The following is a 24,793-nucleotide window of genomic DNA, read 5'->3' on the forward strand; positions in this document are numbered from 1 at the left end:
GAGGAGGGTGCCTTTGCAGCAGACGCCATTCCTGCCTTGGGATCTGGATACCAATGGGGTATAGACCAGATAAAAATTGTTAGGGTCTGGTCATCAACTTGGGTTTGCTTCCCTGGGGAATTTACACAGGAAGCAGTGCTGCTTCTAGAAGCCTTAACTCCTCAATGATTCCTCTACTACTGCCCTGAGGGGGCAATGTGCCACCATGTGGGATACCTCCAGCAACACCCAAGCTCCTAAGGGAGCCATGCTACTATGAGGGAGAGGGATCCTATAATTCATATAGTGGGTTCCAACATCTACATACATTTACCCCATTAATCCTTAGAATCTAAAGGGTTGGAAGGTGTTTCCATTTCCCTGCTTCACAAAATTGCAAAATCCTTTTTCTTGGATGCAAGGATGTGAAAGAAACACTTCATGGAGAACTTTTCAAAGAGTCTTCTCACAGGGTGTGAACATCTTGCTCAAGGATCTAATTCTTAAGCTCAATAGGATTTGCTTTCAAAACCTCCAGCTCTTTATTAGTAGTAAAAATAGACTTACCTGTCTCTTACACATATGCACATATGATTCTTATTATGCATGCTACTTACATTTTTGAAAGCAACTTAGGCCTTGTCTCAACTATACAGTTTTGTAGACAAAAGACAGCTTTCATCCACAAAACACGGGAGACGTACACACTGAAATGCTCCTCCCACCGATGTAACTCTCCTGCGACTCTGATATAATAAAACCACCGTGACAAGAGGAATAGGTCTTTTTGCAATGCAGTTAGAGCAACATAGTGTCACCGTAGACACTGTGCTTGCTTATGTCACCCTAATTGTCCTCCAGGAAGTGTCCCACAATGCCCATCATGACTGCTCTGGTCATCAGTTTGAACTCTGCTGTCCTGAAGGTACACAGGTATGTGCCCCTCCCCTGTTAAAATGTCCAGGAATTTTTGAAATCCCTCTTCCTGTTTGCTCAGTGAGGACAGTTCACACAGCATCTTCCCAGCTGACCATGCTGGCTTTCTGCAGCAGACATGCTTCCACGAGGAGTTTACTGGAGCTGTTGGAACTATGGGGAGAGTAGGCTATGCAGTTGCAGCTTTGCTCTGATATCTATGGCTTAATTGCTAGTGGCATGCAGAAGAAGGGGCATGAAAGGGACACACAGAAGTGCCATGCTAAGATCAAGGAACTGAGGCAGATGTACCAGAAGGCAAGGGAGGCCAGCCGTCGCTCTGGTGCAGCCAAAGCCACTGCTTCTACAAGGACCTGCATGCCATCCTCATCAGCGACCCCACTTCCACTGCCAAGAGCTCCAGGGATACTTCGTGGGGACTGGAGGCAGCGCCCAGCAGAGTCAACCAAGAAGACAAAGTGGTAGATGAGGAAGTGGAACACACAACAGGGTCGTCCAGTGGCGCAGGGAGTCAGGGCCGTTTTTTGACTCTGGCGGGGGTCTAGACAGCCCTGGGACTGCAGCGTGCATGAAGCAGGAGTTGCAAGTTCTGTTAAGCATCCATTTTGCTTTGACACTGCACAGTGAGAGGAGATTGTGTACTTTGTTATACAGTAGACGAAGGATAAGAGACAGAAATTAACAAATGAGCCTATGCAACTATGCTGTCATGGTCCAGTAGAAAAGTTTGTTAATGTACACAAAAACGTCCCAGGAATCCTCCATAGAGATCTCTAGGAAACTTTCCTATAGGTATTATGCAATCCTCGGCTGAAGGTTCTTTGGCAGAGCTGCCTTGTTTCTCCCAGCAGTGTACGAAAATTTGCCGTGCCACCCGGAAATTATTTCTGCAGGGACCAGAGCAGTATACAAGCAAGCATCATATGGAACTGGTCTGAAGCCCCACCCATGCAGGAGATACACCCTTGCACCCTGGTTTATATTTAGGAGTGGGATATCGGGTTCAATTACTCTAGCCTGTGGAAAAGGGCACCAATATTCAGAATAGTTTTCCTAGGCACTTGTAGCAATCTCCTTCGCAAACCACCCAGACCTTTTGTTCCTTCTTGCCCGTTCCCCTTCCCATGCTGTCATTCCCAACAGACCCATATTTGGGACTCGCACAGAGCTGTGTGCTAGCCAAGGGACAGTGAAAAAGAGGGATGTGTCATTTTAGTGCTTCACAGCTGTGAGTGCACTCACAGTACTTTCTCTGGATTATTTCTTTGGCTTCTCCAGATGTGCCCTGGAGGACACACTCCTCCACACTGTCGGAGCGCCTCCATCAGATAAGAAGAACCAGGAGGAGTAAGGAGGATGTTTTGCAAAGTGCTGCAGTCAACAGATATAGCAGATAGCGAAGCAAGTGTGTGGAGGGAGACAATTAATGAAAAACTCAGGCTGGATAGCCTGGAAAGGAGGCAGGGGCTGGAGCAGATGATAAAGCTACTGGTGAGCCAGACAGAAATGCTCAGGTCCCTCATTACGCTGCAGTCTGAGCATACTCCCCCAGCAGCCAATACAGAATTCGGTTCCATGCCCTCTGCAAATTCCGCCCCCACATTCCGCACATGTTCCCCGTACCTTTCAGTACACCTTACACTTCACTCCTAGGAACTGGTTTCACAGTGAAAGCTGGCAACTGTGAGAACCGTAACCGAAAGATAGTTCCTCAATGCCATATCCCCTGTTTGACAAAAATATTGTGTTTTGTCCTGTTATTAAATTTTACGCTTTGAAATAAAATGAGTCTTTATTTGTGTCATACACATGTTCATTGGTGCTAACATTCAAACAGAATGGCTATAGACAAGAATATTTGCTCAGCACAATTAACACTCAGGAAGCAAGTACTACTGGGGTCATTCAAGGTGGTATCCAAAAGTTCTGCAGCCACTGCACATCATCCATACATGTATCATGATGTGATCCCATCACTCAGCACTTGTTTCCTGAGCCCAGGACCAATGGTCCACCATGTGTAGCTGCTCCATGAATGCCAGCAGCAATCTTAAATTATTTCTTTCCATGGCACACAGCAGGGCAGGCACCAGCAACTCACTTTCTATTTCACATCTCATGAAATACTGCAGGACCAGCTGTGTTGTGTTTATAACGCTCATCACCAGGCTGGTCAGCAGTTCAGTGTCCATGCTTTCAGGCAGAGATGGCAGCCACACAGTTTAGAAGGGCTGTTCAAAAATGGCACAAAACAAAGTCAGAAGCCCATGGAATGATGGGATGGAAAGAACTGCATCATGAGACAGTGAGCATGCTGCCATGATGCACTCCAATCCATTCCCAGAGCTCCCAGCGGCAGAGGATGGCAAGTTGCACAGTGGGATAGCTACCCACGATGTAATGCTTTTTCTGTGGATGTGCTCTACCGCCACAAGGAGCGATGTGTGAATGTGCACAACCAATGTACTTAAAGCAGCTTATGATCGTCAATGAAACTAAAAAGTAACAGAGGGTCCTGTGGCACCTTTAAGACTAACAGAAGTATTGGGAGCATAAGCTTTCGTAGGTAAAAAGTGAGGTTCTTACCCATGAAAGCTTATGCTCCCCCTTGCATCTGAAGAAGTGAGGTTCTTACCCACGAAAGCTTATGCTCCCAATACTTCTGTTAGTCTTAAAGGTGCCACAGGACCCTCTGTTGCTTTTTACAGATTCAGACTAACACGGCTACCCCTCTGATAAATGAAACTAAAGTTGACTTAACTCTGTAGGATAGACATAGCCTTAGTGATAGACGTATTTTTCTTTATCCAAGGAAATATAAAGGCTTTATGTATGCAAATAAACCTCTATATAGTCATGAAAGAGCTAGGATCCTGCAGGGAGAGGAATGAAGAGTATAGTTTTCTATATATATATCAGATGAACTCAAGATGATCATAGTTAGGGTTCCTTTAGAGGACCAAATGTAGCTCGTATCCTAAAATGTGGTCAATGGCAACTTTCTGTATATAACTGCAGTTTGAGAACACAAGTGATTAAGGCTCAAGTTTAGCAGAGCATGTGCTTAAATATTTATATAGTCCCATTGGCTATTCACAGGCTTACAGTTGAGCCTGTGCTTAAGTGCTTTGCTAAATTGGAGCCCTAATGCAGGTTTTACATCGTGGGGAACTCAGACAACAAATAAATTTTGCTTAGTCTATGAAGGATAATGGAAGTATTGGAACAAGTAAATATCATGGTGGTGTGCACTGATTTTAGATTGATGTATATCTGTACAATATTTTTCCTTTCTATAGTAACTTCTGTTTCATGGAAATCTGAAATTACTTTAAAAAATATTAATGGCTGGGTTTCAGAAGCACTGAGCACCCACCAATCCCATTAAGTTAATCATAGTAGCAGGTTCTGACACCTTTGAAAGTCAGGCCATAAAAAATTAAACAAATTAGAAGCTATTCTTAGGCTCCAGACATTCTGTAGGGCCACTCTGGGTATCACTAAGTTTAATCAGTCCTGCTTTATATTGGAGTCCTCCAACACTTAACTTCTCACATTAAACTTCTGCTCTTTTCTATTGAGGAGACTGTAGCACAGAGACTCTATAGTACTGCTATTGAACACATTTATAAATGTATAAACAGCATATTGTATAAATTGGCATCATCCTTACAATCCATCATCTTAAGGAATATACAGTTTGTCCACAACATTTTACTCTGCACAGAAATTGGGCTTTTAACATTTCCAGGGAATAATTATTTTAATTTACTTGAAGAACATTGGAAAAGGAAATAGATAAATTTAAATAACATATATTACAAATAAAAGTAGATATTTTCTAGGGTTGAGTTTCAGAGGTTTTTTTTTTTTTTTTAATACTTCCATAACAAACAACAACTGTGTTTGATCTATGATTTTGCAAGCTGCTGGTCCATAATGTTAATTAGTGCATTTTGGCATAGTTTTAAAAAAAGTTAAGTTAAACTATATGAAGGCAGTTATGCAGCTGCTGCAGGAAAATCAGTTAGGTAAAAATGCAAGACTATACATTGATAACTAAAGGAATCAAACTAAACAAGCAATTCTACACTAAGTGGGAAAAAAACTAATATTAGGTAATGGAAATCAAACACTGAAATGTCTGAGATATTTAATAACTGTCTTTTATTGCTCTTTAATGAGAAAGAGATACAAATAATGGTGAATGAAGGTTTAATAATGACACAAGTCAGAGGGCATATTTATAATAGGATAGTCACTGTTTAGATCAACCATGCCATCTGTATAATAGCAAAGCTCCCATTAACTTTAATTTTGCTGAGAAAAGATAGCCCTGAGGTATGTAGAAATCAAGATTAAATAAAATTAACTGTAGGATTCTTGAAGAAATAGCAGGAGAAATGGCAAGACAGAAAAATACTAAATAGAAACAGAAAACATATAGTAATTTCCAAAGAGAGAGAAAAGGAGACCATATCATATCAGAGTTGTACTTCTGTAATATAAAATCATTTATCAAATAATTAGGAAACAATAAGCATCTACCATAGATGAAAATAAATGAGCAATAATAACGGGTTTCCAAATAACAGAAAAAGCTGCTTAGCAATAACTAAGATGGTAGGCATGGGAAAGCGGTAGATTTGTTGTTGTTGCTGTTATTAGCTATTATCTAAGTCTTTGAAATGGTCCCATATGACACTCTCCTTGACAATATCAGACACCTATAATCTTGAATGGGTGGCACAGTAGGGCTAAAGACTTGACTCACAAATAGAGGAAAAAAGGACAAATTATTCTGAAGGAAGATGGGAGGGGCATAATGTCTATTTACATCCATGAGAAATTCATCCAAAGGTGATTTTGATACAAAGGTCAGGGGTAATTCTAGGGCTGAATTTTGTCCAAACTATTACAAGAGAGAATGAAACTGTGAATTGTAAAAGATCAGAACTGGAATTATCTAGTAGAGCCAGTCAAATAGTGCAAAAAAAAATACACTGTTACTCTTCAGTAACTGTTATTGTTCAAGATGTGGGTGCAGATGTGTATACCATTCAGGAGTGTTTGTGCCAAATGCACTGGAGCCAGAATCTTTTTTCCACCACACAGCATTACTCATCAGGGTGGAGAACATAAAAACGGCCATACTGGGTCAGACCAAAGGTCCATCTAGCCCAGGATCCTGTCTTCCGACAGTGGTCAATGCCAGGTGCCCCAGAGGGAATGAACAGAACAGGTAATCATCAAGTGATCCATTCCCAGTTGCTTATTCCCAGCTTCTGGCAAACAGAGGCCCTATGTGTCCATGTGCCCCATATGTCCTCGTGCCCCTTCCTGAGGATATATAAGAGCATCACCACCTTGACTGATCCCAATCCCCCTCAGTTCTTTCTCATTAGAGAAATTGGCTTAAGACACCAATGCAGAAGGGCTCAAGGGTGGGCTGTGAAGTACGTGCCTGCACCACCTGTTGATGAACAACAATTACTGAACAGTTAAGTAACAGTCTTTTCTTATTCAAATGGTTTCAGACATGTATTCCACTCTGGTGATGCACAAGCAGTACCATTTGGAAATGGGCTCATACTCTAGCTAAACAATGATTGCATTCTACTTTGCCAAAGTTCACATCAGATCCAGATGTGGCTGACCCCACAGTGCCAAGTAAGCGCATGCACTGAAGACCAAGTAGCATCCCAACAAATGTCTAGTACAGGAATATCTTTCAGGAAGGCAACTGATGTAGCTTTGGCCCTTGTAGAATTGGCCAACAGTCTTCATGGAGAAGGAGCATTGGCTACTGCATATGCCAATGTAATGCAGGAAGTAATCTGCTAAGAGATCAGCTCTGCTGATCCCATATGACCCTTCACATGATCAGAATAGGATACAAAGAGATGAGGAGACTATCTAAGGCTTTGTCCTGTTGTGGCAGAAGGTCAGCGACCTCCTAACATCTAAGATATGTAGACATTTATCTTTGCTAGAATGCAGTTCTGGGAAGAAAATCAAGAGATATATTGTCTGATTTAAGTGAAAAGTTGACACTACTTTGGTTACAAGCTTTGGGTGTGGCCATAGAGTTACCTTGTCCTTGAAAAATACTGGGATGTGTGAAATGAGCGGGATGAGGGAAATGCATATATTAAACCCAATCTCCTCTCCAACATGAAGGCATCAGTGACTGAGCCCAAATTCTGGCCAAACAGAGAACAAAATTGGTGACACTTCTTGTTGTCTTTCATAATGACTAGGTCAACTGAAGGGATGCCCCATGCCTGAAGGATGGACCTTAGTATGATACACTTGAGAGACCACTCATGGTTATGGGACAATCTCTTGCTGAGGAATTGGCTAACTGATTCTGGGCTCCAAATGTGCAACTACAGGTGATATGTTATGATGCAAAACTCTCAAAAAGCTCATTTCCTTTTATGTCAAAGATGGCTTAAGTGAGCCCCTCGTTCTCTGTTTAGATAGAACATTGTAGTTGTGGTGTTGGTCAAAATTTGGATTGACAAACCCTTGATACAAAGGAAGAAGTCGCCGTGTATTGCCTGGAGTTCAAGGACATAGGTATGGAGAGTCTAAGCCTATTCTAACTAGAGAGCTTGAACTCATGACCTTCTAGGTGAGTGAATCAGCATATTAGAGAGGCATCTGTTACAACTTTCACAGCTGAAAGCAGGGAGCATAATCACTTCCAGGTGGGAGTCAGACAAATTTGTCCAAGTGGTGCTTTCTTGGCCAGTAGACCAATTTCAGCCATCCCTAAAAAGTTCAGAGAAGTATTTTTGCATATTTGGTTACATAAGTATAGGAGGCCATGTGGCTGCGCAACCTTGGACAAGTCCAAGATGTCGTGGATGGGTGAGACCTGAAGGACATGCTTAAGTTGTGAATTGCTTGAAATCTCTGTTGGAAAAGAAAAACAGTCAAAATCATAGAATCGAACAGAGCTTCAATGAAGTTGAATCTGAGTAGGAAGCAGAATTGGCTTTTCTGAGTTCCGAATGAGTCACAGATAATTAAAATGGCAAATGATTAACCTGATGTGGCAATGAACCTCGCCTTGGGATGACTCTCACCCCAGCCAATCATCGAGATAAGACTCATAGACTCATAGACTTAAGGTCAGAAAGGACCATTATAATCTTCTAGTCTGACCTCCTGCACAACGCAGGCCACAGACTCTCACCCACCCACTCCTGTAACAAACCCCTGACCTATGTCTGAGCTACTACAGATGTCAAACTAACAGGCCTGTAGTTACCTGGGTCACTTTTTTCCCCTTAAAAATAGAGAAGACATGAATTCCTTTCTCCCTTAACAAGGCCACCAATGCCATCAAGCATTGGATGAAAACATGAGAAACCAATGACAGGCCAAAAGGAAGTACCATATACTGATAATGGCAGCCCCCTATCCGAAATCTGAGAAATTTAATGTGACTGGGTAGCACTGGCACATGCAAGTAAATGTCTGAGTATCAAGGGCAGTGAAACAATCATTGTGATCTGGGAAAGGGAGTATCAATGCAGAAGTGTCCATATAGAATCTCACTTCCTAGATGAATTTGTTCAGAGCCTGAAGGTCCTACACAGGTCTCAGTCCTTCCTTGAACTTGGAGACCAGGAAACAGCGGGAGTATAAACCCCACCCTTGAAACTGCAGAGGAACTTCCTCTATAATCTCCAGGGCAAACAGTCCAAACTTCTCAAAGGGACATGGAGATGGGTCCCTGAAATGGGACAAAATAGGAAAGATGGAGCAGTATTTGAGCAAATATCCCAGTCCCACCATACTTAGGACCCATTTGTCCAAGGTTATCGCCTCTCAAGCACTGATGAAGTAAGATAATTGGTTCCTGAAAGGGCAGGAGAAGAAATGAGAAGATCGCTGCTGGTTGTATCAGTATCCTCAAAGAAGAAGTAGTCAAAAAGGGTTGTTTCCCCACAGCAGGTTGAGCATAAAAGGAATGATTAGAACAGGAGAAAGATGACCTCCTTTTCTGTGCCATCCTGGAGGTATCCTGTTGCCTCAGAGGGTGAAAGGTCTGTCTGATAATGGTGAGAATATTGCTGTGGAAGGTTACATTGGTGCTTTCTGGTACCTGGATTGTACATTCCCAGGGAGTGGAGGATAGCACATGAATATTTAATTGAGTGCAGCACCTTATCAGTTTTATCTAAAAATGAAGATTGTCCATCAAAGGGTAAGTCCTCAATAAACTAAGGAATATCCGGCACTATACTAGGGTTACATAATCAGGATGCCATTTTAATTACAACTGCAGAGGCCATAGCCCTGGAAGAAGCATCTGCAACATTGAGAGCAGACTGGAACAAGCTGACCCTCTGCTAAGAAGGTTGCCAGACAACACAAAAGAGAATTTAAACATTGCCTCCCAGTTGAGGAAGTCATATCTCAATAGAGGAGTTTACAGGTTCACTATTCTCATATGGAGCGAGGCCATAGAATTTATTTGGGGCATTTTAAATGTCTTCTGCTGTGATCTCTCTTAGTGGCTGTGACAACACGGGGATGACACTGGATGGGAATAAAAACCATTCACATCCCTATAATGGTACTTGGTGTTCTTTGTCCATATATTTAACTGTTAGGGCTAGTGACACTGGGGTAAAGCCACAAGGCTTTCCCTGCCTTTAAGGGTGCATCATTAATTGGAAGGGCAATCCTTCCCATTGTTGTTGGCTGAAGGATGTCTAATAATTTGTGGATGTTCTCCTGTACCAGTTCAGCTTGTGTACCTAGAGGTGGAGGCATTCTCCTAAGTAACTCCTGGTAGAATTTAAAGTCCTCAGTGTGGAGAAGATGAACCTAGAGGCACCGAGTCATCCAGAGAATATGAGGATAGAATTGCTGGAGCCAATGGTATCTGATAGTATTGATCCTCCGGCAAAGGCTCCTCCAACAAAGGTTGTTCAAAAGGATGGCCATCATCCTGTACCTGAGCTGTAGGTTGTTTTGGGGGTTCGTCTGCCTCACTATTGTGGAGATTAATGGAAGGAGGAGGCATACATCAGGACTCTAATGGGGCTCTGGGTGATCCCACCACCCAACACAGATGTAATGAGGTTGAGTAGTGTCCGCAAAAGAGAAACTAAACAAGTAATTATTCCTCAAGAAAGGTTTTTAATGACTTACGCCTATAAGGGCAACACAGACAGAATAAGAAAAATAGAATTAAAGACCAACACTGAGTGAGGATTAATATAAATGGCAAGTTATACAGAAGACAGGCACAGCTACATGTAAAGCTATTATTGTTTACAAACTACTAGCTTTACCAGCATTGTGCCCATTCCCAGCAAGGCACAAGAACATATACAGTTATTATATATTGATTAACTATTGACTACTATTATCTTTAAACAACTTAAACAACTCTAAAACACTTTACCAAGATAACTAAGTTAACTAGCTCGAGCACAACCAGACCTCTTCACTCTGAAACCTTACCCTGCATTCTTCCAAAGATACGTTACCTTCAGTCGACCGCTTTCTGCACTGGCCAGACACAGATAGTTGGTGAAGCGCAAGTCCCTTTGGTTTGGGAGTATGTATATGAGCCTGACAAAGAGTGATCTCTTTCAGGTCAACACACACACAAACACTTGCGTCTTTACACCTTCTTTTATACAGTATTTGCTGGCCGTGTTTTCAAGCAGGTCAACCAATCAGGTTAGGCCAAATCTTTAATGTGGTTAGCATTGTCGCTTTGACTGTATAATTTATGCTTACTTATTTTCTTGTAGTCAATTGTTTTAAATATGGTTAATGTGGGTTAGACAAGCTGTGCCTGGGGGGTACAACTTATCTCGCTTTACAGGAGTCAGCATAATGTGTTATCTGGTTGCAGCGCATTTTGACCACAAGTCTGTTTCCTTTTGCAAAGCTTGCTTTTTAAAGTTAATTTTACAAGGCTGGCTTTGTGAAACTTCCAGAGGTTTTAGGCCTAACACTGACAATACTACTGTTCATTTCAAGCTTGACAATACTCTTGTTCAAATTATTCACAACTATAAGGGGATCATCTGTTTGACTGGGGTGAAGATCTAGATCTATGTGAGGGAGGGGCACCCCACAGGTCCCAAGGAGGACAACTGTAAGAGCAAGACTTGCAGGATTGTTGGTATAGAAAATGGCAGAGCTGCAGCTGCATCCATGGGTAATGGCCTTGATGGTCATTCTACTGACAGTTCTGTAGTCAATGGTATGGCACCTAGATCCTCCTGCCTTGGTACCAGGGAGACACGGGTTGACAGCCCAGATCTACCCGAACATCTGAGTCTTGTAGATGTTGTGAGCCTATTTTTGATGAGAGGAGGATGGATCTCTCTTAGATTTCCAACAGCTCTAATCTGTTGTACATGTTGTTTTATGAAGGATGAGGTGATGACTGTCCCCTTTCCCTTCGCAGAGAAGCATCAGAGTGAAGGGGTCTGTCTGCAACTATCTTGGAGGTACAGAACACCTGAGGGTGACTGGCCCCATGATCCAAAGAGGGTTCCAGGACTAAGGCAAGCCTTGTAGCTTGTTCAATCAGGTCCTGCTTCAGATGAAGATCCCTAGAAATCTGCCTTCTCTTTTTAAAAGAATGAGAAATGGTACATGTTATTATATCCTTCATCTAGACACAGTAAGCAGCATATGTGGGGGACTGAGACCCCACATGACAGGCAGTGTTTGAAATCTGGAAAATGCTGCATAACCTAGTGCTGAGCACCACAAAACTAACTAACTACACTAAACAGGCACTAGCTGCTGTTAACTATTCACACTAGTAAAGTCTCAGTGACAAATTGTGTCACAGAGAATAAAACCTGAGGAGAAAACCCCAGACAGGGAGCTCCAACTAAGGCCACTGGCAGTAAAAAGGAAATGAGATGGTCAGGTCAGTTTCAAGAGGGGCCACAGGGAGGTATAGGGTGTGTGCGCCATCCTGACAAGTACTACCAGGGAAAAAATGTCTCCAGCTTCAGTGTGCTTGGCATGAATACACCTGAATGGAACACCTTCAGCCACTCAAAGAACCAGTGTTTGCAACATTCATTTTCATTCAAAATGTCTTTTTGATTCAATCAAATCTGTACCCTTTGTTATTCACTATTCAGAAGTGTTCATGCAAGTAGGTCTTGTTCACACAAACACTGGTGAATGGCTTTTCTCTGTGGTCCCGTTCAAGCAACATACTTAAATTCACACTTACTTTTCAGCATCTGAGTAACTGGGAAGGAAGAGAAGAAAAATGGATCTTTCAGCGCTGTAATTGAACACGATAAGCAATCCAAAAGCATTATTTGTGTAGGTTGTTTGTAGAATCTGTTCCATTTGTCAATTTGTTGCATCTGTTCCATTTATCAACTCATATGGGTTGAGAAATGGAACAGATTCTACTAAATACTCACATTCTGGAAGTACTTTATGGAATAGGGGCTTATATGAAAGTTTGAATGCAAAAAAAGCAATTTCTTGGTAAATGAGAGTATTTGTTAGTGTCATAATATTTGATGTCGATCGATGGGACTACTCACATGCTAAAGAGTGCTTTGCAGGATTAAGGTCTCTGGGGCAGATCCTCAGTTAGTGTAAACTGACATAGCTCTATTGATTTAAATAATGCATTGACTGTGATTAAGCTATATCATTTAAAACCAGCTGAGGGTCTGCCCATTTATGAATTTTCATATTTGAATGAGAAGGAATTTTTAGATAAATGTGAATGTTCCTTACTCTCTTATTTAAAATGTTCTAATTGTGAACAGTTAGAGTCACTACTCAGGACCAGTAGGATGCATATAGCAAGGAGGTAAGAATCTTTGTAAACAGGAAATAAAGAAAGTTTGCATTCATCCTGACCACAATGTGTTGAATGAGATTGAATAAAATTGCAATAGATCACAGGACTCCCCTGTAGAAAGAGGAAAGACGGAAAAGAAAACAGACAAGCTAGTCTTCCAACCAAGCCAGAACTACCAACAGTTGCACAGAGCTAACAGCAAAACAGTCAGAGAAGAGGCCTAAAAAACACAGAGGCCCAGAGAAAAATATTATGGTGAGTCCAGGCTGCAATCAGGAGTGAAGATAGGAAAGTAAGGGGCACTGAAACTAAAGCTAGGCACCAAAAAACAGTTTTCTTCCTTAAAGGGCCACATCAGCCAAAGGCAGCAAAGAAAAGGGTGGGGATAAATCTCTAATCTCATAAAACAGCAGGCATGGCTCCATCTGATCCAGCCTTCTTCCAAATAATACCCCCATCAGAATTTGATTTCCAGCAACCTGAGGGATTGCCACTCTGAGTAAGCAGATTCCAGTGGTTCTATCAGGCTTCGGTATTAGATATCAATCATAGGAGAAATAAGTTAATATCCTGCCCTAGACAATGGGACCTGCAGGAGAGGACATTAGCCTTTCCAGAAGCCTCACAGCTGCTCAGATGAAACAGTTAAGTACAGTAAAAGAACTGGATTAGCATTTCCTGCCATGCTCACAATGTGATTTTTCAGTGGACATGATTTCAGTTACACAAGCAAGAGAAGGGCAAGTCAGAATGATTTCATAATACCCCTGTACAACCTAATCCAATGCTGGGGTATAGGGAGCTGAACAAAGACTTATCATAGACTGGTTTGTTGTAGGGCTGAGGGACAGCCAACTGTCAGGAAGACTCCAAAATTACCTTAACCTCACATGAGAGGAAGCTAAGAACATAGTCCTCCAAAGTCAACAAATTCTTCTCAGGAATAATTTTGAGGAACTCATTGTAGAAGCCATAGACATGAGAAGAAAAATACCTCAGGAGGGTGCACTGAAACAATATCTTCCCAGACCAGTACAAGCACAAAGAAATCCAGAGAGGACTATGCGAACAGACTAAAAAGAAAAGGAATACAACAAGTAGCATGAAGGAATGCCCATGCTGTGGCAAACTACCTCACAAAAAATAGCTTTGTCCAGCAAGGGACACCACAAGCAAGAAATGTCTAAAAAGAGGACGTGATGCAGCAGCTGTCTTTCAAGAAAAATACACAAAAGTTACTGAGATTGCATAACTTAGAGCAGGGGTCGGCAACGTTTGGCACGCGGCCAGTGGGGGCCGCAATCGGCTGAACCTGCCATGTCAGCAGGTAAATAAACTGGCCTGGCCTGCCAGGGTGCTTACCCTGGCAAGCCACGTGCTGAACGTTGCCGACCCCTGCACTAAGGCATTAGAAAATGCAGGGAGAGAGCTAAACAGTTTGTTTAGTGGCCTGGGCTGAACAAATGACTACAACAGAGAATTAAGAAGTGTGGTATTTGTGATTGCATGAGGACCAATGCACCAGAACTGTTACTACCATCTGCTCTACCAGACATGCCATGGCAGAATGTTGGAACTGCTCTTTTCTGTTTGGATAATGCAGCTTATCTTTTGATAACTGATTAATACTAAAGATTCATTGACATTGAACAAGAAGTGCAGATGGAGGAAGGATAAAAATCCATCTTTGCCCATTTCAGAATTCCAAAGCAAGTCATCACTCACAATGGTCTTCAGTTTTCCTCTGAGACCTGTAAGTGGTTTGTAGATACCTGCGGTTTGACTCATGTCCCATCCAGCCCTGTTTCCCTTAGGTAATGGTGAAGCAGAATACATGGTAAAGACAATAAAACAACTTATTTCTAAATCCTCACCTCACCTCATCTTGTTGGCATCTCAGTCAACAACCCTACCAAATAGATTCAGTCCTCCAGAACTGTTGGTGGGAAGGAAATTGAGGTCCACTATCCCAGCCATCCCTTCCCTACTTGACCCTTGTTGGTCTGACTTTCTGAGACTACAGAAGAAGGAAGATTAATATAAAACCCATCCGAAGAGGGACTTTGACAGACATCAGAATGTTAAATCCTTGAGAGTACCAAATACAGGAGATTATGTCTGGGTGAAAAATTCTCAAAAAAAAAAAAAAAAAAGAGTTCAGGCATGGCCAGAACTCATCAATCCTACATTGCTAGTATGCCAGATGGAATTCTGTCAGAACCGGTATCATCTAATTGTATAACCAGGTAGACCTCCAATATAGACTGATCATTACCCAGACACAAAAGCTGTGAACACCACTCTGTCTGACCATACAGAATCACTAACCTGTACTCCAGAGCCTTTCTTTGTGAAGAGATATCCAGCTAGAGAAAGATGTCCTCTGGCATTCCTGGAGGATTACATAAAATCTTGAGAATTCAAAAGCCAAAAGGCTTAAAAGGGCAAAATAAGTTCCTAACAGAGGGTTGAAGTTTCAGCAGTCTAACCTGATCTTCATAGGGCTGTTTATTTTTTGTTTTATATTGCTATTTCATTCCAGTTATATGTTGTTCTTTGGTGAATAGTTTCTGAAAAGGGAAGAGTTATAAAACCTTTCACCAAAGGAGCATGTGGTGTTAGTTGTGAACATTTAGAGCCACTATTCAAGGTGGCCACTAAGGGCATATAACAAGGAGATAAGTGTCTGTGTATACATGAAATAAAGACTGTCTTACATTCACCCTAAATATAGTGTCTAGGGTCTCAAATCTCTACACTAATTATCTAATAAGAGAGTAGAAATACTACCAGTTAATTAAGGTGACTAATCACACACCACATATAATTTAAAGAATGACTAGTGATAACTAAAGTGAACATTTTACAAACAATCTATGAGGTATAGACTCAATTTATGCACATAACACTGCTCTACAGCCAAAATGCTTCTGAAATAAATGTAGTCAAACTTTAGTAATTCTGGGTCACTGAGAATGAAAATGATGTTTAAAATTGTTGATTGGCTCTAGTTTTCAAGATATGCTATTGGGTCAGTATATACGACCCTTAACTTGGGAATGGCGGAGGATAAGTGAGTTATAAAGGGAAGGGATCTCAATTTAAACCAGAAATGACTAAAATACATCTTTGACTGGATCTATGAATAAATCTATGACTGGATTTGGACAGTACTTGCTTTTTAGGCAAAACAATGAATGATGCAATCTGAAGCTGGTATTGCGTCATACATGATATGAATTGCATCATGTTATTCCTAGAAGTCATAGATGATGCAATCATAACGAAGCTTACATCACTCTGCTGAACAAATTGCCCTATATCAGCTCTAGAAATCATACAGTGTCATGCTCTCTTATTTGTCAGTGTTTGATTTTGCAAAGGGACACATTTCTGTTTAGCCAAAGTGAGCAGAGATGCCTCGTACTTGTGTGAGCAGTGCAGATAACTTCTGCTATGTTTGTGGTGAAGTGACTTTTGCATCACAAAAGCGCAGTATAACACTATGGTTAAGAAAGCCTATCACCTTTATTTTGGCTGTAAAATTGGAGATCAGGATAAGAGGTGGGCCCCACACATATGCTGCAACACTTGTGCAACAAATCTTCGCCAGTGGTTGAACAGGAAAAGGAAATCTATGCCTTTTGCAGTGCCAATGATTTGGAGAGAGCCAACAGATCATACCAGCAATTGTTACTTCTGCATGGTGCCTCCAGTTGGGAAATGTGTGTCAAAGACGAAAAAGTGGACTGTGCATTATCCAAACATTCCATTAGCTATACGCCCAATACCCCACGGAGAAGGACTGCCGGTTCCTGATGCACCAGAATCATTCTCACTTGAGTCAGACGAGGAAGAGGAAGAGGATGAAACATCTGGTCCTGAACCATCAATGGCACAGGACCCACATTTTCTCCCATCCTCCTCCTCTGAACAACACCTCGTAACACAAGGTGAACTGACTGACCTTGTCAGGGATTTGGAACTCCCCAAGAGTAAGGCAGAGCTGTTGGGCTCCAGACTACAGCAGTGGAATCTCCTGGCAGGTGATGTTAGGGTTTCCATGTTCCGTGACCGTCAAAAGGATCTTGTTCCCATTCTTCTTCATGGAAGGTGATCTTGTAGCCTGCAACAACATTGATGGTGTGATGGCAGCCCTCAACATCGTTCACGATCCAGTTGAGTGGAGACTGTTCATTGATTCATCGAAGATGAGTCTTAAAGCTGTTTTCCTTCATAATGGCAATGTTTTGCCACCAATTCCAGTTGGTCATGCAGTCCATATGAAGGAAACCTATGACAACATGAAACAACTTTTGAGGTGCATAAACTATGACCAACATCAGTGGCAGCTTTGTGGCAATTTGAAGGTTGTTGCTCTCTTGCTTGGTCTGCAGACTGGATACACAAAGTACTGCTGTTTTCTCTGCGAATGGGATAGTCGTGCAAGAGATTCCCACTACATCAAGAAAGATTGGCCACTCCGACAGTCATTGGAGCCTGGGAGGAAAAGTGTTCAGCATCCACCACTTGTTGAATCAAGGAAGATTTTGTTACCACCCTTACACATCAAGCTGGGTCTGATGAAGAACTTTGTCAAGGCCATTGACAAAACACAAGCAGCTTTCAAGTACCTCCGTGGAAAATTTCCAAGGTTAAGTGAAGCTAAGATAAAGGAAGGTGTCTTTCTTGGTCCTCAGATTCGTTAACTTCTTCGAGATGATGCATTTGACCATGCACTGCATGGCAAGGAAAAGACGGCATGGAAAGCCTTCCAGTTAGTGGCAATAAATTTTCTTGGAAACAACAAGGCAGACAACTACAGGTTGTTGGTGGAAAACTTCCTCAAGGCATACAAAAGCCTTGGTTGCAACATGTCACTAAAGATACATTTTTTGCACTCTCATCTAGATTTTTTTCCACCGAACTGCGGAGCAGTGAGCGACGAGCATGGCGAGCGATTTCACCAGGACATTGTAACAATGGAGAAATGCTATCAGGGCAAATGGAGCCCATCAATGCTTGCAGACTATTGCTGGACAGTGACAAGAGATGCTCCATTTAATGAATACAAGAGACAAGCCAAGAAGAGCCAAGTAGACTCTGAATAGGACTAAACTATGTACAGAATAGTTTTTTGCCTTTTGTTTCATAATAAATTTTATTTATATAACCCTTTCGCTGATTTTTAAAGTGTTACATAAACAGGACAGGTGAAATATTATCATGTAAAGCAACCATAAACACATGAAAAGACCTAGGTTTACAATTTATGATTAAAACTCTACTATCTACACAATATACATAGACATAAAATGTAAAAACTTAAATATCTTAGAAACAGTAGCCAATCAGTTGATTTAATTGTCATATTTGAATTCAGCACATCAAAATACATAATAAATAGCACATTTTATCTCTGAAGCAGACGACTTCCCAAAAATTGTAGACCAGTGTAACCCATTCAAAAACTACAAGGAACCCCGTGACTAAAGGCTAACAGATTTATTTGGGCATAAGCTTTCGTGGGTAAAGAAAACACTTCTTTAGATGCATGGAGTGAAAATTACAGATACAAGCATAAATATACTGGCACATGAAGAGAAGGGAGTTACTTTACAAGTGGAGAACCAGTGATGACAAGGCCAACTCAGTCTGGGTGGATGTGGTCCACTCCCAATAACTGATGAGGAGGTGTCAATACCAAGAGAGGGAAAATTGCTTTTGTAGTGAGCCAGCCACTCCCAGTCCCTATTCAAGATCAAATTAATGGTGTTAAGTTTGCAAATGAATTGGAGCTCTGCAGTTTCTCTTTGAAATCTGTTTTTGAAGTTTTGTTGTTGAAGGATGGCTACTTTTATATCTGTCATTGAATGTCCAGGGAGATTGAAGTGTTCTCCTACTGTCTTTTGTATGCTACCATTCCTGGTGTCTGATTTGTGTCCATTTATTCTTTTGCGGAGGGACTGTCCGGTTTGGCCAATGTACATGGCAGAGGGGCATTGCTGGCACATGATGGCATATATCACATTAGTAGAGGTGCAGGTAAATGAGCCCCTGATGGTGTGGCTGATGTGCTTGGGTCCTGTGATGGTGTTGCTGGTGTGGTATGATGGTATGGCTGGCTCACTACAAAAGCAATTTTTCCTGTCTTGGTATTGACACCTCCTCATCAGTTATTGGGAGTGGACCACATCCATCCTGACTGAATTGGCCTTGTCATCACTGGTTCTCCACTTGTAAGGTAACACCCTTCTCTTCATGTGCCAGTATATTTATGCTTGTATCTGTAATTTTCACTCCATGTATTCGAAGAAGTGGTTTTTTACCCACGAAAGCTTATGCCCCAAAAAATCTGTTAGTCTGTATCCACAAAAACAACGAGGAGTCTGGTGGCATCTTAAAGACTAACACGACTACCCTTCTGATACATAACCCATTCAAGAAGTTCTTTAAACTGAAAAATGCATTCACAGGAATTAGGTTTTGTTTGCAAATGATTTATTAAGAGAAGCTACTTTCATCATATATTTGCAATGAATAATTTAATCAGCTCTATTAACTAATAATTTCATAATACTTTAAGAGATTGTTTTTTTTTCATTTTTTGTCATTTTAAAAACTACTTTAGATGGAATTTTCAAAAGAGCCTAAGGCCTTGTGTACAAAGGGAAGTTATTCTGGAATAAGGGAGGGTGTGAATTTAAAGTGCAATAGCTCCTCTGCAATAGTTCCAAATATGGACACTCTTATTCCAAAATAAGAGCACTCATGTGGAGAGTTATTCCAGGGGAGCTAGTGAGGACTAACTATTGCAGTCAATTTGCCTGTGTGGACAAGGCGAAAGAGAGTTAAGTGCCCCAGTACATTTCATTCAGATGCTTTTTTCGAAAATCTCCCCTTTAGTCTTGGGAGATCTCTGTACAGATAATTCTATATAGGTCTTGTATGACTGAAGCCACATCTTTTGTTTCAGTAAAATGTGTTGTAAAAGGTTCTTAGCGAAGGTATTCCTGCAGACAGGGGAAATATGTTATGATTTTCCTTTCTTTTGGTTGCCTCTTGGCTATTTTTAAAGTTTAAGCACAGAACTGGACTTTGGGACATGGATCCTGGAGCAGAAACGTAGCTCACCTTTTGCTGAGTACTCTACAACTAGTATTAATGATAAATGGAACAGATTCTACAAACTACCTCTCACTAATAATGCTTTTAGATTGCTTGTTGTGCTCACTTGCAGAGCTGAAAGATCCATTTTTCTTCTAACCCTTAAGGACACAACTGCATTAGTCTTTCTAGGTCTAATCCAATCAGTGACATTTTTCCACTTGAGGGTAAATGGTCATGTAGTGCCACTGTCTATCATTATAAGCAGTGGCTTATGAAAGTTTCAGTATGATTCAGAATTTCTATTTTCTTCCATAACCTGCTTTCCTGAGCCTTAGAAGCCCTTAAAGAGACACACATAGACAAAAAGCAGATCTTTCAGACTGGTGAGATTTTGTCTTAGTTACCATTCACTTTTATATGATTTTATCAGTAGCGGATATAGTTAAAAAACAACCACATGCACACATTGCTTCATGACAAATTTAAAAGATTATGGCAGAGATTAAGTGAGATGGTGCCACAGCTTCATTAAAAGGAATAGATTCACATAAGAAGTAGCAACTCCATTAACCACAACATCCATACTATCATGCATAATGCAAGCTCTCAATCGATCAATATACAGTGCAGTGTTTTAGACAGATTCCTGCAATGAGGACTAGTTCCACCCTTATCACTATGACTAACCATAATCAAGGAGACTCCATTCCAGATCCACGGCTACACTCTGAAATCCTACTGCGCATGGAAGAATCTAGCAAAATTTAAGGCAAACAGTCTTCAAAATACTAAAGGAAAAGGCTATCATCTTTTTTCTTTGTTAATGACATATACATGTATTTCCTCAGCAGTTCCTGTTCAATTCCAACAATACAGCTACTACAGACATGCTCCCTGTGGCTCCTGTATCAAATATTATTTGGATTGTGTATATAGATCTCCAGCCTGAAGAATTCTAGTCAGCTATAGGTATGAGGTTGTGCCTCATCTTATCCTAGGGTGCAGAAATGTCCATTGGCAACAATTTCAGAACAGAAAATGAAGTCTGCGAGTAGCCAAAAAGAGAAGCTGACATATACATTGCAATGCACAGATTATTATTATTTCTTTTAAATTAATTGATATTTTCAAATTATTTTCATTATTAATCAAGCTGTTCAAATAATAAAAACAAGACACTGATTCACAACTATTTTTGCAACTAAAACTCCTGTTTTCTTGTCATTTTTTATTAATTTATTGCCATTGTATTACTGTATTATTATTGTATCATGTTCATTGTTGTATTGCCACTGCATTATTGTATTGCCATTGTTCATTACTGTTTATTACTATTGGTTTAATTAATTATTATTTGCAGTTAATTGGACATCTGCTGGATATTTATTTAAATGATTGTGAATTTCTAATGAATACACATGCTATACATTTATACCATGCAATGTTAATGATGTATCCCTATTCCTTCCATTTTGTCTCCTCCCTGCTGTTTGTTAATTCCACAAGTTCTGTCAAGTAGGGATCACACTTTCCCATTGTGCCATGGTGTCCAGGACACTTGTGAGTGCTGCAAAAATAATTTTGGTCATATCAATAGAGCCATCATAGATTATTTAGGCACTTCCTTGTTGTATTAATTTTCATTAACATTCAAATGATTGAGTTTTACTAACAAATGTTTGAAGAAAATACATTACATAATTGCACATATGAATAGTTATGGAAACCAAACTATATAGTTCACATTCTGGAATCTTTATCAGAATTTGTTGATTTAACCAATCACAGAATAGAAGCAAGATCACATGATTCAATCTGACCAGTCGCAGTTAAAATTTTTAATATAGTTATGAATACTTACAGCAAACTATTTTGTGATCAATTCACTAAAGTTATATTATATATATATATATACATTTATTGGGAAAAACACTATCAGCTCACAGATCTTCCACAAGCAGAAAAAGCTAAATTAATCTAATGTGTACATTAATTATTTGTTCTACTCTAGTATCTATTTTTTTTCATGCTTCCCTTGAATAACATGGTATCACAACACAACATAGCTGTGCTTTCTACTCCAGAAATCTTATTTCAAATCTATTTGACCTTAATTTTATTCTACTAATGACAATGCTTTCACCTTCTGCCACTCTATACATCATAGGGAAATAAAAGATAGTTAACCCCAAACTGACACTTGTAATTTCAAGTTGTTAATTTTATTCTTGGTATCTTCTATATGAGGTCAGCTCTTTAAAGGACTCATTTGAAGGATTTCTTTGGCATTGGTCAGGCTGACACAAATCCTCCTCTGTTTTCAATCAGGCTTAGGACTGACTATGTAATATTTTTATTCTTGGATGCTATCTTTAATTAATAAACTGGACCAACTAATATTGACTGTAGTAAAGCTAGCAGGTTAAACAAAAACTGTTTATTTTTAATTAACATATATTTTAAAACATTTTGACTTATGCCTCTTACTATCTTCACATACATCTTCCTTTTAACCAGTACATATTTTCAAGGATGCTGTTGAGACAACGTGTAGTGAAGTGGCCTTGGGACTGGAAGCTGGGAACTCTAGCTGCAACTTTACCAAGGATTTGCTGCATGGCCTTATGCCATTTTCATGCCTGTGGTAAGGTTTAATTAGTTAATGTTTGTACAGCACTTTGAAATGTAAAGTGCTATATAAAGAATAAGGGCTTGTCTTCACTACCAGGCTAAGTCAACCTAAGTTACACTATTCCAGCTATGTGAATAATGTAGCTGGAATCGACGTAGCTTAGGTCAACTTACCCCTCTGTCTTCACTGCACTGCTTTGATAGTAGACACTCTCCGGTCAACTTACCTTACTCTTCTTGGAGAGCTGAGGTACAGGGGTCAACCTGTGAGCGCTCACTAGACCTGCTGAGTCAACCCCTGTTGCGTCGATTGCAGCAGCGTCGATCTCCCCCATAGTGAAGACAAGCTCTAAGTATTGCTATAAACCACACAAATGAATAGGTTTGTATTGATCAGAGGATTAAGTAAGTGGGTTTTAGACAGAGCTCTCTCAGCTATCTTCTATGGTATGTTCATAATTCTTCCCCCTCAGACAACCCCACAACCCTTCCTCATGGCAGAAAGGAGAATTCAGGCCATGGACCTGTCCTTACTCCATTTGTTTTGGTTGCTATGACCACATTCAGAGTCCTTGTGCTTCTTGAATGCAAGGATTATGATTCTCCTGGATGAGGTCACAAGGTTGGATGGGGGAGCGAAGAAAGACTCTTGGAAACCTTCCACTTCACTTGTCTCATTTGCCTCTCTTGGAGATGATACAAGAAATCACAGTCCATCTTAAACAGGAGGCATTTGTTAAAGAAAACTATGACTACAGACAAGCTTCCACACAAATAGAGTTCCAGCTTTGTCTCCCTTATCTACTATAAATCACACCCAATCTGGAACTCTGCACAGTGCTCAGAGCCATCTATTGTCTTAATAATGTACTGTAAGTAAAAATAGTATGCACAACTCAGGGCTGAGTATAATCTGTCCCTCTCCTTTAACACATAGGGTTCCAACCCCCAATAGTACAGTACTCAAACTGTATTTTAACTGTCTACAAATATTTAAAATGTAAGATAGCCTTGTTATATCATGCAGAATCTTTAAGCTTCTCAAAGCAAGTTTGTATTAACAGGAACAACAATACATGTCAAAGGGTACTGGAGAAAAATGTAAGCTGTGTAAAGAAAACAGGAGTACTTGTGACACCTTAGAGACTAACACATTTATTAGAGCATAAGCTTTCGTGGGCTACAGCCCACTTCTTTGGATGCATAGAATGAAACATATATTGAGGAGATTTATATACACACACATACAGAGAGCATGAACAGGTGGGAGGTGTCTTACCAACTCTTGAGAGGCCAATTAAGTAAGAGAAAAAAACTTTTGAAGTGATAATCACGCTAGCCCAGTACAGACAGTTTGATAAGAAGTGTGAGAATACTTACAAGGGGAGATAGATTCAATGATTGTAAGGGCTCAGCCATTCCCAGTCCTTATTCAAGCCTAAGTTGATTGTATCTAGTTTGCATATCAATTCCAGCTCAGCAGTCTCTCATTGGAGTCTGTTTTTGAAGCTTTTCTGTTGTAAAATAGCCACCCGCATGTCTGTCATTGAATGACCAGACAGGTTAAAGTGTTCTCCCACTGGTTTTTGAGTATTATGATTCCTGCTGTCAGATTTGTGTCCATTAATTCTTTTGCATAGAGACTGTCCGGTTTGGCCAATGTACATGGCAGAGGTGCATTGCTGGGTCTGTTTATTAACTTTCTCTAGAAGGTGTTAAATCGCAAAAAGATCAGAGTGCTTGGGACACAACTATTATCCAAATCGAAAGCAACTGCCTACACAAACACATGGATGCTAACAGAAGCCAGGGGTCAATCCTACAGCTATCTTGCTAAAATAGAAAATTCTGAACATCTGACAGAAAAGCAGTGAGAACAGTCTCCAACTCCATCCATTTTCTTTCTCTCTGGGACAGGAAGCAGCAGCCAGCAGAGAGAGACCTTTTCACAACTTTATCCTTTTAATTAAAAAATCTCCAAGGATGTAATTATGGCAGCTCAGGTGTGAACTACAATTAATGCCCCTTTCCTTCAACCCCTACTTCTAGATTTGGGTGAATCAACCTTTTCTCTTGTGTTATTATGAGAGTAAACTTATTTTGAATACCTGTGAAGATTAAGACCTGAGGCAAAATTCTGGGTCACTGGAGTCAATGACAGTTTTGTCACTGACTCCAGTGGGGCCAGGATTTCACTCTTGGATTGTGACTGCTTCAGAGTATCAGAGAAGTAATAAAAAACTGAAGCTTCCTTGGAACCTTCTGAACACACATGAGATGGAGCTCAACTAGCATCTGTCTACTGTT

Source organism: Trachemys scripta, chromosome 1 (genome assembly GCF_013100865.1).
Source record: "Trachemys scripta elegans isolate TJP31775 chromosome 1, CAS_Tse_1.0, whole genome shotgun sequence".
In the NCBI taxonomy this organism is placed as follows: Eukaryota; Metazoa; Chordata; order Testudines; family Emydidae; genus Trachemys; species Trachemys scripta.